The following is a 16,580-nucleotide window of genomic DNA, read 5'->3' on the forward strand; positions in this document are numbered from 1 at the left end:
GCCTTCAGCTCCTCACCTTTTTAGCCTTTAGCTCCTCACCTTCTTGACCCTTCAGCTCCTCACCTTCTTGAGCCTTCAGCTCCTCACCTTCTTGCGCCTTCAGCTCCTCACCTTCTTGAGCCTTCAGCTCCTCACCTTCTTGAGCCTTCAGCTCCTCACCTTCTTGCGCCTTCAGCTCCTCGCCTTCTTGACCCTTCAGCTCCTCGCCTTCTTGAGCCTTCAGCTCCTCACCTTCTTGAGCCTTCAGCTCCTCACCTTTTTACCCTTCAGCTCCTCACCTTCTTGAGCCTTCAGCTCCTCACCTTCTTGAGCCTTCAGCTCCTCACCTTCAGCTCCTCACCTTCTTGACCCTACAGCTCCTCACCTATTTGAGCCTTCAGCTCCTCACCTTCTTGAGCATTCAGCTCCTCACCTTCTTTAGCCTTCAGCTCCTCACCTTCTTGAGCCTTCAGCTCCTCACCTTCTTGAGCGTTCAGCTCCTCACCTTTTTAGCCTTCAGCTCCTCACCTTCTTGAGCCTTCAGCTCCTCACCTTTTTAGCCTTCAGCTCCTCACCTTCTTGAGCCTTCAGCTCCTCACCTTTTTAGCCTTCAGCTCCTCACCTTCTTGAGCCTTCAGCTCCTCACCTTTTTAGCCTTCAGCTCCTCACCTTCTTGCACCTTGAGCTCCTCACCTTCTTGACCCTTCAGCTCTTCACCTTCTTGACCCTTCAGCTCCTCACCTTCTTGACCCTTCAGCTCCTCACCTTCTTGAGCCTTCAGCTCCTCACCTTCTTGACCCTTCAGCTCTTCACCTTCTTGACCCTTCAGCTCCTCACCTTCTTGAGCCTTCAGCTCCTCACCTTCTTGACCCATCAGCTCCTCACCATTTTAGACTTCAGCTCCTCACCTACTTGAGCCTTCAGCTCCCCACCTTTTTAGCCTTCAGCTCCTCACTTTCTTGCACCTTGAGCTCCTCACCATTTTAGCCTTCAGCTCCTCACCTTCTTGAGCCTTCAGCTCCTCACCTTCTTGACCCTTCAGCTCCTCACCTTCTTGAGCCGTCAGCTCCTCACCTTCTTGAGCCGTCAGCTCCTCACCTTCTTGCGCCTTAAGCTCCTCACCTTCTTGAGCCTTCAGCTCCTCACCTTTTTAGCCTTCAGCTCCTCACCTTCTTGCACCTTCAGCTCCTCACCATTTTAGCCTTCAGCTCCTCAAATTTTTAGCCTTTAGCTCCTCACCTTCTTGACCCTTCAGCTCCTCACCTTCTTGAGCCTTCAGCTCCTCACCTTCTTGAGCCTTCAGCTCCTCACCTTCTTGAGCCTTCAGCTCCTCACCTTCTTGCGCCTTCAGCTCCTCGCCTTCTTGACCCTTCAGCTCCTCGCCTTCTTGAGCCTTCAGCTCCTCACCTTCTTGAGCCTTCAGCTCCTCACCTTTTTACCCTTCAGCTCCTCACCTTCTTGAGCCTTCAGCTCCTCACCTTCTTGAGCCTTCAGCTCCTCACCTTCTTGAGCCTTCAGCTCCTCACCTTTTTAGCCTTCAGCTCCTCACCTTCTTGAGCCTTCAGCTCCTCACCTTCTTGCGCCTTCAGCTCCTCACCTTCTTGAGCCTTCAGCTCCTCACCTTCTTGAGCCTTCAGCTCCTCACCTTCTTGCGCCTTCAGCTCCTCACCTTCTTGACCCTTCAGCTCCTCACCATTTTAGCCTTCAGCTCCTCACCTTTTTAGCCTTCAGCTCCTCATCTTCTTGACCCTTCAGCTCCTCACCTTCTTGACCCTTCAGCTCCTCACCTTCTTGACCCTTCAGCTCCTCAACTTCTTGACCCTTCAGCTCCTCACCTTTTTAGCCTTCAGCTCCTCACCTTTTTAGCCTTCAGCTCCTCACCTTCTTCAGCCTTCAGCTCCTCACCTTCTTGAGCCTTCAGCTCCTCACCTTCTTGAGCCTTCGGCTCCTCACCTTCTTGAGCCTTCAGCTCCTCACCTTTTTAGCCTTCAGCTCCTCACCTTCTTGCACCTTCAGTTCCTCACCTTTTTACACTTCAGCTCCTCACCTTCTTGAGCCTTCAGCTCCTCACCTTCTTGAGCCTTCAGCTCCTCACCTTCTTGACCCTTCAGCTCCTCACCTTTTTAGCCTTCAGCTCCTCACCTTCTTGAGCCTTCAGCTCCTCACCTTTTTAGCCTTCAGCTCCTCACCTACTTGAGCCTTCAGCTCCTCACCTTCTTGAGCCTTCAGCTCCTCACCTTCTTGACCCTTCATCTCCTCACCTTTTTAGCCTTCAGCTCCTCACCTTTTTAGCCTTCAGCTCCTCACCTTCTTCAGCCTTCAGCTCCTCACCTTCTTGAGCCTTCAGCTCCTCACCTTCTTGAGCCTTCGGCTCCTCACCTTCTTGAGCCTTCAGCTCCTCACCTTCTTGAGCCTTCAGCTCCTCACCTTTTTAGCCTTCAGCTCCTCACCTTCTTGAGCCTTCAGCTCCTCACCTTCTTGCACCTTGAGCTCCTCACCATTTTAGCCTTCAGCTCCTCACCTTTTTAGCCTTCAGCTCCTCATCTTCTTGACCCTTCAGCTCCTCACCTTCTTGAGCCTTCAGCTCCTCACCTTCTTGACCCTTCAGCTCCTCACCTTCTTGACCCTTCAGCTCCTCACCTTTTTAGCCTTCAGCTCCTCACCTTTTTAGCCTTCAGCTCCTCACCTTCTTCAGCCTTCAGCTCCTCACCTTCTTGAGCCTTCGACTCCTCACCTTCTTGAGCCTTCAGCTCCTCACCTTCTTGACCCTTCAGCTCCTCACCTTCTTGAGCCTTCAGCTCCTCACCTTTTTAGCCTTCAGCTCCTCACCTTCTTGACCCTTCAGCTACTCACCTTCTTGACCCTTCAGCTCCTCACCTTTTTAGCCTTCAGCTCCTCACCTTTTTAGCCTTCAGCTCCTCACCTTCTTCAGCCTTCAGCTCCTCACCTTCTTGACCCTTCAGCTCCTCACCTTCTTGACCCTTCAGCTCCTCACCTTCTTGACCCTTCAGCTCCTCACCTTCTTGACCCTTCAGCTCCTCACCTTCTTGAGCCTTCAGCTCCTCACCTTTTTATTCTTCAGCTCCTCACCTTCTTGCACCTTCAGCTCCTCACCATTTTAGCCTTCAGCTCCCCACCTTCTTGAGCCTTCAGCTCCTCACCTTTTTAGCCTTCAGCTCCTCACCTTTTTAGCCTTCAGCTCCTCACCTTCTTGAGCCTTCAGCTCCTCACCTTTTTAGCCTTCAGCTCCTCACCTTTTTAGCCTTTAGCTCCCCACCTTCTTGAGCCTTCAGCTCCTCACCTTTTTATTCTTCAGCTCCTCACCTTCTTGCACCTTCAGCTCCTCACCATTTTAGCCTTCAGCTCCCCACCTTCTTGAGCCTTCAGCTCCTCACCTTTTTAGCCTTCAGCTCCTCACCTTTTTAGCCTTCAGCTCCTCACCTTCTTGAGCCTTCAGCTCCTCACCTTTTTAGCCTTCAGCTCCTCACCTTCTTGACCCTTCAGCTCCTCACCTTTTTAGCCTTCAGCTCCTCACCTTTTTAGCCTTCAGTTCCTCACCTTCTTCAGCCTTCAGCTCCTCACCTTCTTGAGCCTTCAGCTCCTCACCTTCTTGACCCTTCAGCTCCTCACCTTCTTGACCCTTCAGCTCCCCACCTTCTTGAGCCTTCAGCTCCTCACCTTTTTATTCTTCAGCTCCTCACCTTCTTGAGCCTTCAGCTCCTCACCTTCTTGACCCTTCAGCTCCTCACCTTCTTGAGACTTTAGCTCCTCACCTTCTTGAGCCTTCAGCTCCTCACCATTTTAGCCTTCAGCTCCCCACCTTCTTGAGCCTTCAGCTCCTCACCTTCTTGACCCTTCAGCTCCTCACCTTCTTGAGACTTTAGCTCCTCACCTTCTTGAGCCTTCAGCTCCTCACCTTTTTAGCCTTCAGCTCCTCACCTTCTTGACCCTTCAGCTCCTCACCTTCTTGACCCATCAGCTCCTCACCTTCTTGAGCCTTCAGCTCCTCAACTTCTTGCGCCTTCAGCTCCTCACCTTTTTAGCCTTCAGCTCCTCACCTTCTTCAGCCTTCAGCTCCTCACCTTCTTGAGCCTTCAGCTCCTCACCTTCTTGACCCTTCAGCTCCTCACCTTCTTAACCCTTCAGCTCCTCACCTTCTTAACCCTTCAGCTCCCCACCTTCTTGAGCCTTCAGCTCCTCACCTTTTTAGCCTTCAGCTCCTCACCTTTTTAGCCTTCAGCTCCTCACCTTCTTGAGCCTTCAGCTCCTCACCTTTTTAGCCTTCAGCTCCTCACCTTCTTCACCCTTCAGCTCCTCACCTTTTTAGCCTTCAGCTCCTCACCTTTTTAGCCTTCAGTTCCTCACCTTCTTCAGCCTTCAGCTCCTCACCTTCTTGAGCCTTCAGCTCCTCACCTTCTTGACCCTTCAGCTCCTCACCTTCTTGACCCTTCAGCTCCCCACCTTCTTGAGCCTTCAGCTCCTCACCTTTTTATTCTTCAGCTCCTCACCTTCTTGAGCCTTCAGCTCCTCACCTTCTTGACCCTTCAGCTCCTCACCTTCTTGAGACTTTAGCTCCTCACCTTCTTGAGCCTTCAGCTCCTCACCATTTTAGCCTTCAGCTCCCCACCTTCTTGAGCCTTCAGCTCCTCACCTTCTTGACCCTTCAGCTCCTCACCTTCTTGAGACTTTAGCTCCTCACCTTCTTGAGCCTTCAGCTCCTCACCTTTTTAGCCTTCAGCTCCTCACCTTCTTGACCCTTCAGCTCCTCACCTTCTTGACCCATCAGCTCCTCACCTTCTTGAGCCTTCAGCTCCTCAACTTCTTGCGCCTTCAGCTCCTCACCTTTTTAGCCTTCAGCTCCTCACCTTCTTCAGCCTTCAGCTCCTCACCTTCTTGAGCCTTCAGCTCCTCACCTTCTTGACCCTTCAGCTCCTCACCTTCTTAACCCTTCAGCTCCTCACCTTCTTAACCCTTCAGCTCCTCACCTTCTTGAGCCTTCAGCTCCTCACCTTCTTGACCCTTCAGCTCCTCACCTTCTTAACCCTTCAGCTCCTCACCTTTTTATTCTTCAGCTCCTCACCTTCTTGCACCTTCAGCTCCTCACCATTTTAGCCTTCAGCTCCTCACCTTTTTAGCCTTCAGCTCCTCACCTTTTTAGCCTTCAGCTCCTCAACTTCTTGCGCCTTCAGCTCCTCACCATTTTAGCCTTCAGCTCCTCACCTTCTTGAGCCTTCAGCTCCTCACCTTCTTGACCCTTCAGCTCCTCACCTTCTTGAGCCTTCAGCTCCTCACCTTCTTGAGCCTTCAGCTCCTCACCTTCTTGAGCCTTCAGCTCCTCACCTTCTTGAGCCTTCAGCTCCTCACCTTCTTGAGCCTTCAGCTCCCCACCTTCTTGAGCCTTCAGCTCCTCACCTTTTTAGCCTTCAGCTCCTCACCTTCTTGACCCTTCAGCTCCTCACCTTCTTGAGCCTTCAGCTCCTCACCTTTTTAGTCTTCAGCTCCTCACCTTCTTGACCCTTCAGCTCCTCACCTTCTTGAGCCTTCAGCTCCTCACCTTTTTATTCTTCAGCTCCTCACCTTCTTGCACCTTCAGCTCCTCACCATTTTAGCCTTCAGCTCCTCACCATTTTAGCCTTCAGCTCCTCACCTTCTTGAGCCTTCAGCTCCTCACCTTCTTGAGCCTTCAGCTCCTCACCTTCTTGAGACTTTAGCTCCTCACCTTCTTGAGCCTTCAGCTCCTCACCTTTTTAGCCTTCAGCTCCTCACCTTCTTGACCCTTCAGCTCCTCACCTTCTTGACCCATCAGCTCCTCACCTTCTTGAGCCTTCAGCTCCTCAACTTCTTGCGCCTTCAGCTCCTCACCTTTTTAGCCTTCAGCTCCTCACCTTCTTCAGCCTTCAGCTCCTCACCTTCTTGAGCCTTCAGCTCCTCACCTTCTTGACCCTTCAGCTCCTCACCTTCTTAACCCTTCAGCTCCTCACCTTCTTAACCCTTCAGCTCCTCACCTTCTTGAGCCTTCAGCTCCTCACCTTTTTATTCTTCAGCTCCTCACCTTCTTGCACCTTCAGCTCCTCACCATTTTAGCCTTCAGCTCCTCACCTTTTTAGCCTTCAGCTCCTCACCTTTTTAGCCTTCAGCTCCTCAACTTCTTGCGCCTTCAGCTCCTCACCATTTTAGCCTTCAGCTCCTCACCTTCTTGAGCCTTCAGCTCCTCACCTTCTTGACCCTTCAGCTCCTCACCTTCTTGAGCCTTCAGCTCCTCACCTTCTTGAGCCTTCAGCTCCTCACCTTCTTGAGCCTTCAGCTCCTCACCTTCTTGAGCCTTCAGCTCCTCACCTTCTTGAGCCTTCAGCTCCCCACCTTCTTGAGCCTTCAGCTCCTCACCTTTTTAGCCTTCAGCTCCTCACCTTCTTGACCCTTCAGCTCCTCACCTTCTTGAGCCTTCAGCTCCTCACCTTTTTAGTCTTCAGCTCCTCACCTTCTTGACCCTTCAGCTCCTCACCTTCTTGAGCCTTCAGCTCCTCACCTTTTTATTCTTCAGCTCCTCACCTTCTTGCACCTTCAGCTCCTCACCATTTTAGCCTTCAGCTCCTCACCATTTTAGCCTTCAGCTCCTCACCTTCTTGAGCCTTCAGCTCCTCACCTTCTTGAGCCTTCAGCTCCTCACCTTCTTGAGACTTTAGCTCCTCACCTTCTTGAGCCTTCAGCTCCTCACCTTTTTAGCCTTCAGCTCCTCACCTTCTTGACCCTTCAGCTCCTCACCTTCTTGACCCATCAGCTCCTCACCTTCTTGACCCTTCAGCTCCTCACCTTCTTGACCCATCAGCTCCTCACCTTCTTGAGCCTTCAGCTCCTCACCTTCTTGAGCCTTCAGCTCCTCAACTTCTTGCGCCTTCAGCTCCTCACCTTTTTAGCCTTCAGCTCCTCACCTTCTTCAGCCTTCAGCTCCTCACCTTCTTGAGCCTTCAGCTCCTCACCTTCTTGACCCTTCAGCTCCTCACCTTCTTAACCCTTCAGCTCCTCACCTTCTTGAGCCTTCAGCTCCTCACCTTTTTATTCTTCAGCTCCTCACCTTTTTATTCTTCAGCTCCTCACCTTCTTGCACCTTCAGCTCCTCACCATTTTAGCCTTCAGCTCCTCACCTTTTTAGCCTTCAGCTCCTCACCTTTTTAGCCTTCAGCTCCTCACCTTTTTAGCCTTCAGCTCCTCAACTTCTTGCGCCTTCAGCTCCTCACCATTTTAGCCTTCAGCTCCTCACCTTCTTGAGCCTTCAGCTCCTCACCTTCTTCAGCCTTCAGCTCCTCACCTTCTTGACCCTTCAGCTCCTCACCTTCTTGACCCTTCAGCTCCTCACCTTCTTGAGCCTTCAGCTCCTCACCTTTTTAGCCTTCAGCTCCTCACCTTCTTGCACCTTCAGCTCCTCACCTTCTTGAGCCTTCAGCTCCTCACCTTCTTGACCCTTCAGCTCCTCACCTTTTTAGCCTTCAGCTCCTCACCTTTTTAGCCTTCAGCTCCTCACCTTCTTGAGCCTTCAGCTCCTCACCTTCTTGACCCTTCAGCTCCTCACCTTCTTGCGCCTTCAGCTCCTCACCTTCTTGAGCCTTCAGCTCCTCACCTTCTTGAGCCTTCAGCTCCTCACCTTCTTGAGCCTTCAGTTCCTCACCTTCTTGAGCCTTCAGCTCCTCACCTTTTTAGCCTTCAGCTCCTCACCTTCTTGACCCTTCAGCTCCTCACCTTCTTGAGCCTTCAGCTCCTCACCTTTTTATTCTTCAGCTCCTCACCTTCTTGCACCTTCAGCTCCTCACCATTTTAGCCTTCAGCTCCTCACCTTTTTAGCCTTCAGCTCCTCACCTTCTTGAGCCTTCAGCTCCTCACCTTCTTGAGCCTTCAGTTCCTCACCTTCTTGAGCCTTCAGCTCCTCACCTTTTTAGCCTTCAGCTCCTCACCTTCTTGACCCTTCAGCTCCTCACCTTCTTGAGCCTTCAGCTCCTCACCTTTTTATTCTTCAGCTCCTCACCTTCTTGCACCTTCAGCTCCTCACCATTTTAGCCTTCAGCTCCTCACCTTTTTAGCCTTCAGCTCCTCACCTTCTTGAGCCTTCAGCTCCTCACCTTCTTGAGCCTTCAGCTCCTCACCTTTTTAGCCTTCAGCTCCTCACCTTCTTGCACCTTCAGTTCCTCACCTTTTTACACTTCAGCTCCTCACCTTCTTGACCCTTCAGCTCCTCACCTTCTTGACCCTTCAGCTCCTCACCTTCTTGACCCTTCAGCTCCTCACCTTCTTGAGCCTTCAGCTCCTCACCTTTTTAGCCTTCAGCTCCTCACCTTCTTGCACCTTCAGCTCCTCACCTTCTTGAGCCTTCAGCTCCTCACCTTCTTGACCCTTCAGCTCCTCACCTTTTTAGCCTTCAGCTCCTCACCTTTTTAGCCTTCAGCTCCTCACCTTCTTGAGCCTTCAGCTCCTCACCTTCTTGACCCTTCAGCTCCTCACCATTTTAGCCTTCAGCTCCTCACCTTCTTCACCCTTCAGCTCCTCACCTTCTTGACCCATCAGCTCCTCACCTTCTTGAGCCTTCAGTTCCTCACCTTCTTGACCCTTCAGCTCCTCACCTTCTTGACCCATCAGCTCCTCACCATTTTAGCCTTCAGCTCCTCACCTTCTTCACCCTTGAGCTCCTCACCTTCTTGACCCATCAGCTCCTCACCTTTTTGAGCCTTCAGTTCCTCACCTTCTTGAGCCTTCAGCTTCTCACCTTCTTGAGCCTTCAGCTCCTCACCTTCTTGCACCTTCAGCTCCTCACCTTCTTGAGCCTTCAGCTCCTCACCTTTTTAGCCTTCAGTTCCTCACCTTCTTGAGCCTTCAGCTCCTCACCTTCTTGACCCTTCAGCTCCTCACCTTCTTGAGCCTTCAGCTCCTCACCTTCTTGAGCCTTCAGCTCCTCACCTTCTTGAGCCTTCAGCTCCTCACCTTCTTGCGCCTTCAGCTCCTCACCATTTTAGCCTTCAGCTCCTCACCTTCTTGAGCCTTCAGCTCCTCACCTTCTTGAGCCTTCAGCTCCTCACCTTTTTAGCCTTCAGCTCCTCACCTTCTTGAGCCTTCAGCTCCTCACCTTCTTGCGACTTCAGCTCCTCACCATTTTAGCCTTCAGCTCCTCACCTTCTTGAGCCTTAAGCTCCTCACCTTCTTGAGCCTTCAGCTCCCCACCTTCTTGCACCTTCAGCTCCTCACCTTCTTGAGCCTTCAGCTCCTCACCTTTTTAGCCTTCAGCTCCTCACCTTCTTGCACCTTCAGCTCCTCACCTTCTTGCACCTTCAGCTCCTCACCTTCTTGAGCCTTCAGCTCCTCACCTTTTTAGCCTTCAGTTCCTCACCTTCTTGAGCCTTTAGCTCCTCACCTTTTTAGCCTTCAGCTCCTCACCTTTTTAGCCTTCAGCTCCTCACCTTTTTGAGCCTTCAGCTCCTCGCCTTCTTGAGCCTTCAGCTCCTCACCTTTTTAGCCTTCAGCTCCTCACCTTTTTAGCCTTCAGCTCCTCACCTTCTTGAGCCTTCAGCTCCTCACCTTCTTGAGCCTTCAGCTCCTCACCTTCTTGAGCCTTCAGCTCCCCACCTTCTTGAGCCTTCAGCTCCTCACCTTCTTGCACCTTGAGCTCCTCACCTTTTTAGCCTTCAGCTCCTCACCTTCTTCACCCTTCAGCTCCTCACCTTCTTGAGCCTTCAGCTCCTCACCTTCTTGAGCCTTCAGCTCCTCACCTTCTTGAGCCTTCAGCTCCCCACCTTCTTGAGCCTTCAGCTCCTCACCTTCTTGAGCCTTCAGCTCCTCACCTTCTTGACCCTTCAGCTCATCACCTTCTTGAGTCTTCAGCTCCTCACCTTCTTGCGCCTTCAGCTCCTCACCATTTTAGCCCTCAGCTCCTCACCTTCTTGAGCCTTCAGCTCCTCACCTTCTTGAGCCTTCAGCTCATCACCTTCTTGAGCCTTCAGCTCCTCAACTTCTTGCGCCTTCAGCTCCTCACCATTTTAGCCTTCAGCTCCTCACCTTCTTGAGCCTTCAGCTCCTCACCTTCTTGAGCCTTCAGCTCCTCACCTTTTTAGCCTTCAGCTCCTCACCTTCTTGAGCCTTCAGCTCCTCACCTTCTTGCGACTTCAGCTCCTCACCATTTTAGACTTCAGCTCCTCACCTTCTTGAGCCTTAAGCTCCCCACCTTCTTGAGCCTTCAGCTCCTCACCTTTTTAGCCTTCAGCTCCTCACCTTCTTGCACCTTCAGCTCCTCACCTTCTTGCACCTTCAGCTCCTCACCATTTTAGCCTTCAGCTCCTCACCTTTTTAGCTTTCAGCTCCTCACCTTCTTGAGCCTTCAGCTCTTCACCTTCTTGAGCCTTCAGCTCCTCACCTTCGTGAGCCTTCAGCTCCTCACCTTCTTGACCCTTCAGCTCCTCACCATTTTAGCCTTCAGCTCCTCACCTTCTTCACCCTTCAGCTCCTCACCTTCTTGACCCATCAGCTCCTCACCTTCTTGAGCCTTCAGTTCCTCACCTTCTTGACCCTTCAGCTCCTCACCTTCTTGACCCATCAGCTCCTCACCATTTTAGCCTTCAGCTCCTCACCTTCTTCACCCTTCAGCTCCTCACCTTCTTGACCCATCAGCTCCTCACCTTCTTGAGCCTTCAGTTCCTCACCTTCTTGAGCCTTCAGCTTCTCACCTTCTTGAGCCTTCAGCTCCTCACCTTCTTGAGCCTTCAGCTCCTCACCTTCAGCTCCTCACCTTCTTGAGCCTTCAGCTCCTCACCTTTTTAGCCTTCAGCTCCTCACCTTCTTACACCTTCAGCTCTTCATAATTTTAGCCTTCAGCTCCTCACCTTTTTAGCCTTCAGCTCCTCACCTTCTTGAGCCTTCAGCTCCCCACCTTTTTACACTTCAGCTCCTCACCTTCTTGAGCCTTCAGCTCCTCACCTTCTTGAGCCTTCAGCTCCTCACCTTCTTGAGCCTTCAGCTCCTCACCTGCTTGAGCCTTCAGCTCCTCACCTTCTTGAGCCTTCAGCTCCTCACCTTCTTGAGCCTTCAGCTCCTCACCTTTTAAGCCTTCAGTTCCTCACCTTTTTGAGCCTTCAGCTCCTCACCTTCTTGAGCCTTCAGCTCCTCACCTTCTTGCGCCTTCAGCTCCTCACCTTTTTAGCCTTCAGCTCCTCACCTTCTTGAGCCTTCAGCTGCTCACCTACTTGACCCTTCAGCTCCTCATTTTCTTGACCCATCAGCTCCTCACCTTCTTGAGCCTTCAGCTCCTCACCTTCAGCTCCTCACCTTCTTGAGCCTTCAGCTCCTCACCTTTTTAGCCTTCAGCTCCTCACCTTCTTGAGCCTTCAGCTCCTCACCTTCTTGAGCCTTCAGCTCCTCACCTTCTTGCGCCTTCAGCTCCTCACCATTTTAGCCTTCAGCTCCTCACCTTCTTGAGCCTTCAGCTCCTCACCTTCTTGACCCTTCAGCTCCTCACCTTCTTGACCCTTCAGCTCCTCACCTTCTTGAGCCTTCACCTCCCCACCTTCTTGAGCCTTCAGCTCCTCACCTTCTTGACCCTTCAGCTCCTCACCTTCTTGACCCTTCAGCTCCTCACCTTCTTGAGCCTTCACCTCCCCACCTTCTTGAGCCTTCAGCTCCTCACCTTTTTAGCCTTCAGCTCCTCACCTTCTTGAGCCTTCAGTTCCTCACCTTCTTGAGCCTTCAGCTCCTTACCTTTTTGAGCCTTCAGCTCCTCACCTTTTTAGCCTTCAGTTCCTCACCTTCTTGAGCCTTCAGCTCCTCCCCTTTTTAGCCTTCAGCTCCTCACCTTTTTAGCCTTCAGCTCCTCGCCTTTTTGAGCCTTCAGCTCCTCGCCTTCTTGAGCCTTCAGCTCCTCACCTTTTTAGCCTTCAGCTCCTCACCTTTTTAGCCTTCAGCTCCTCACCTTATTGAGCCTTCAGCTCCTCACCTTCTTGAGCCTTCAGCTCCTCACCTTCTTGAGCCTTCAGCTCCTCACCTTTTTAGCCTTCAGCTCCTCACCTTCTTGAGCCTTCAGCTCCCCACCTTTTTACACTTCAGCTCCTCACCTTCTTGACCCTTCAGCTCCTCACCTTCTTGAGCCTTCAGCTCCTCACCTTCTTGAGCCTTCAGCTCCTCACCTTCTTGAGCCTTCAGCTCCTCACCTTCTTGCGCCTTCAGCTCCTCACCTTTTTAGCCTTCAGCTCCTCACCTTCTTGCGCCTTCAGCTCCTCACCTTCTTGAGCCTTCAGCTCCTCACCTTCTTGCGCCTTCAGCTCCTCACCTTTTTAGCCTTCAGCTCCTCACCTTCTTGACCCTTCAGCTCCTCATTTTCTTGACCCATCAGCTCCTCACCTTCTTGAGCCTTCAGCTCCTCACCTTCAGCTCCTCACCTTCTTGAGCCTTCAGCTCCTCACCTTTTTAGCCTTCAGCTCCTCACCTTCTTGAGCCTTCAGCTCCTCACCTTCTTGAGCCTTCAGCTCCTCACCTTCTTGCGCCTTCAGCTCCTCACCATTTTAGCCTTCAGCTCCTCACCTTCTTGAGCCTTCAGCTCCTCACCTTCTTGACCCTTCAGCTCCTCACCTTCTTGACCCTTCAGCTCCTCACCTTCTTGAGCCTTCACCTCCCCACCTTCTTGAGCCTTCAGCTCCTCACCTTTTTAGCCTTCAGCTCCTCACCTTCTTGAGCCTTCAGTTCCTCACCTTCTTGAGCCTTCAGCTCCTTACCTTTTTGAGCCTTCAGCTCCTCACCTTCTTGCGCCTTCAGCTCCTCACCTTTTTAGCCTTCAGCTCCTCACCTTCTTGAGCCTTCAGCTCCTCACCTTTTTAGCCTTCAGCTCCTCAACTTCTTGATCCTTCAGCTCCTCACCTTTTTAGCCTTCAGCTCCTCACCTTCTTGCGCCTTCAGCTCCTCACCTTCTTGAGCCTTCAGCTCCTCACCTTCTTGAGCCTTCAGCTCCTCACCTTCAGCTCCTCACCTTCTTGACCCTGCAGCTCCTCACCTTCTTGAGCCTTCAGCTCCTCACCTTCTTGACCCATCAGCTCCTCACCTTCTTGAGCCTACAGCTCCTCACCTTCTTGCGCCTTCAGCTCCTCACCATTTTAGCCTTCAGCTCCTCACCTTCTTGAGCCTTCAGCTCCTCACCTTCTTGACCCTTCAGCTCCTCACCTTCTTGAGCCATCAGCTCCCCACCTTCTTGAGCCTTCAGCTCCTCACCTTTTTAGCCTTCAGCTCCTCACCTTCTTGCACCTTCAGTTCCTCACCTTCTTGAGCCTTCAGCTCCTCACCTTCTTGAGCCTTCAGCTCCTCACCTTCTTGAGCCTTCAGCTCCTCACCTTCTTGCCCCTTCAGCTCCTCACCTTCATGAGCCTTCAGCTCCTCACCTTCATGAGCCTTCAGCTCCCCACCTTCTTGAGCCTTCAGCTCCTCACCTTTTTAGCCTTCAGCTCCTCACCTTCTTGAGCCTTCAGCTCCTCACCTTCTTGAGCCTTCAGCTCCTCACCTTCTTGAGCCTTCAGCTCCTCACCTTTTTAGCCTTCAGCTCCTCACCTTCTTGAGCCTTCAGCTCCTAACCTTTTTAGCCTTCAGCTCCTCACCTTCTTGAGCCTTCAGCTCCTCACCTTCTTGAGCCTTCAGCTCCTCACCTTCTTGCGCCTTCAGCTCCTCACCATTTTAGCCCTCAGCTCCTCACCTTCTTGAGCCTTCAGCTCCTCACCTTCTTGAGCCTTCAGCTCCTCACCTTCTTGCGCCTTCAGCTCCTCACCATTTTAGCCCTCAGCTCCTCACCTTCTTGAGCCTTCAGCTCCTCACCTTCTTGAGCCTTCAGCTCCTCACCTTCTTGAGCCTTCAGCTCCTCACCTTCTTGAGCCTTCAGCTCCTCACCTTCTTGAGCCTTCAGCTCCTCACCTTCTTACGCCTTCAGCTCCTCACCATTTTAGCCCTCAGCTCCTCACCTTCTTGAGCCTTCAGCTCCTCACCTTCTTGAGCCTTCAGCTCCTCACCTTCTTGAGCCTTCAGCTCCTCACCTTCTTGAGCCTTCAGCTCCTCACCTTCTTGAGCCTTCAGCTCCTCACCTTCTTGAGCCTTCAGCTCCTCACCTTCTTGCACCTTGAGCTCCTCACCTTTTTAGCCTTCAGCTCCTCACCTTTTTAGCCTTCAGCTCCTCACCTTTTTAGCCTTCAGCTCCTCATCTTCTTGACCCTTCAGCTCCTCACCTTCTTGAGCCTTCAGCTCCTCACCTTTTAAGCCTTCAGTTCCTCACCTTCTTGAGCCTTCAGCTCCTCACCTTTTTAGCCTTCAGCTCCTCACATTTTTAGCCTTCAGCTCCTCACCTTCTTGAGCCTTCAGCTCCTCACCTTCTTGAGCCTTCAGCTCCTCACCTTTTTAGCCTTCAGCTCCTCACCTTCTTGAGCCTTCAGCTCCTCACCTTCTTGAGCCTTCAGCTCCTCACCTTCTTGCACCTTGAGCTCCTCACCTTTTTAGCCTTCAGCTCCTCACCTTTTTAGCCTTCAGCTCCTCACCTTTTTAGCCTTCAGCTCCTCATCTTCTTGACCCTTCAGCTCCTCACCTTCTTGAGCCTTCAGCTCCTCACCTTTTAAGCCTTCAGTTCCTCACCTTCTTGAGCCTTCAGCTCCTCACCTTTTTAGCCTTCAGCTCCTCACATTTTTAGCCTTCAGCTCCTCACCTTCTTGAGCCTTCAGCTCCTCACCTTCTTGAGCCTTCAGCTCCTCACCTTTTTAGCCTTCAGCTCCTCACCTTCTTGAGCCTTCAGCTCCTAACCTTTTTAGGCTTCAGCTCCTCACCTTCTTGAGCCTTCAGCTCCTCACCTTCTTGAGCCTTCAGCTCCTCACCTTCTTGCGCCTTCAGCTCCTCACCATTTTAGCCCTCAGCTCCTCACCTTCTTGAGCCTTCAGCTCCTCACCTTCTTGAGCCTTCAGCTCCTCACCTTCTTGCGCCTTCAGCTCCTCACCATTTTAGCCCTCAGCTCCTCACCTTCTTGAGCCTTCAGCTCCTCACCTTCTTGAGCCTTCAGCTCCTCACCTTCTTGAGCCTTCAGTTCCTCACCTTCTTGAGCCTTCAGCTCCTCACCTTCTTGAGCCTTCAGCTCCTCACCTTCTTACGCCTTCAGCTCCTCACCATTTTAGCCCTCAGCTCCTCACCTTCTTGAGCCTTCAGCTCCTCACCTTCTTGAGCCTTCAGCTCCTCACCTTCTTGAGCCTTCAGCTCCTCACCTTCTTGAGCCTTCAGCTCCTCACCTTCTTGAGCCTTCAGCTCCTCACCTTCTTGAGCCTTCAGTTCCTCACCTTCTTGAGCCTTCAGCTCCTCACATTTTTAGCCTTCAGCTCCTCACCTTTTTAGCCTTCAGCTCCTCACCTTTTTAGCCTTCAGCTCCCCACCTTCTTGAGCCTTCAGCTCCTCACCTTTTTATTCTTCAGCTCCTCACCTTCTTGAGCCTTCAGCTCCTCACCTTCTTGAGCCTTCAGCTCCTCACCTTCTTGAGCCTTCAGCTCCTCACCTTTTTAGCCTTCAGCTCCTCACCTTCTTGAGCCTTCAGCTCCTCACCTTCTTGAGCCTTCAGCTCCTAACCTTTTTAGCCTTCAGCTCCTCACCTTCTTGAGCCTTCAGCTCCTCACCTTCTTGCGCCTTCAGCTCCTCACCATTTTAGCCCTCAACTCCTCACCTTCTTCAGCCTTCAGCTCCTCACCTTCTTGAGCCTTCAGCTCCTCACCTTCTTGCGCCTTCAGCTCCTCACCATTTTAGCCCTCAGCTCCTCACCTTCTTGAGCCTTCAGCTCCTCACCTTCTTGAGCCTTCAGCTCCTCACCTTCTTGAGCCTTCAGCTCCTCACCTTCTTGAGCCTTCAGCTCCTCACCTTCCTGAGCCTTCAGCTCCTCACCTTCTTGAGCCTTCAGCTCCTCACCTTCTTGAGCCTTCAGCTCCTCACCTTCTTGCACCTTAAGCTCCTCGCCTTTTTAGCCTTCAGCTCCTCACCTTTTTAGCCTTCAGCTCCTCACCTTTTTAGCCTTCAGCTCCTCATCTTCTTGACCCTTCAGCTCCTCACCTTCTTGAGCCTTCAGCTCCTCACCTTTTTAGCCTTCAGCTCCTCACCTTTTTAGCCTTCAGCTCCTCACCTTCTTGAGCCTTCAGCTCCTCACCTTTTTAGCCTTCAGCTCCTCACCTTTTTAGCCTTCAGCTCCTCACCTTTTTAGCCTTCAGCTCCTCACCTTCTTGAGCCTTCAGCTCCTCACCTTTTTAGCCTTCAGCTCCTCACCTTTTTAGCCTTCAGCTCCTCACCTTTTTAGCCTTCAGCTCCTCACCTTTTTAACCTTCAGCTCCTCAACTTCTTGAGCCTTCAGCTCCTCACCTTTTTAGCCTTCAGCTCCTCACCTTTTTAGCCTTCAGCTCCTCACCTTTTTAGCCTTCAGCTCCTCACCTTTTTAGCCTTCAGCTCCTCACCTTCTTGACCCTTCAGCTCCTCACCTTCTTGAGCCTTTAGCTCCTCACCTTCTTGAGCCTTCAGCTCCTCACCTTTTTAGCCTTCAGCTCATCACCTTCTTGACCCATCAGCTCCTCACCTTCTTGAACCTTCAG

Source organism: Blennius ocellaris, assembly GCF_963422515.1.
Source record: "Blennius ocellaris genome assembly, contig: SCAFFOLD_25, whole genome shotgun sequence".
Classification (NCBI taxonomy): domain Eukaryota; kingdom Metazoa; phylum Chordata; class Actinopteri; order Blenniiformes; family Blenniidae; genus Blennius; species Blennius ocellaris.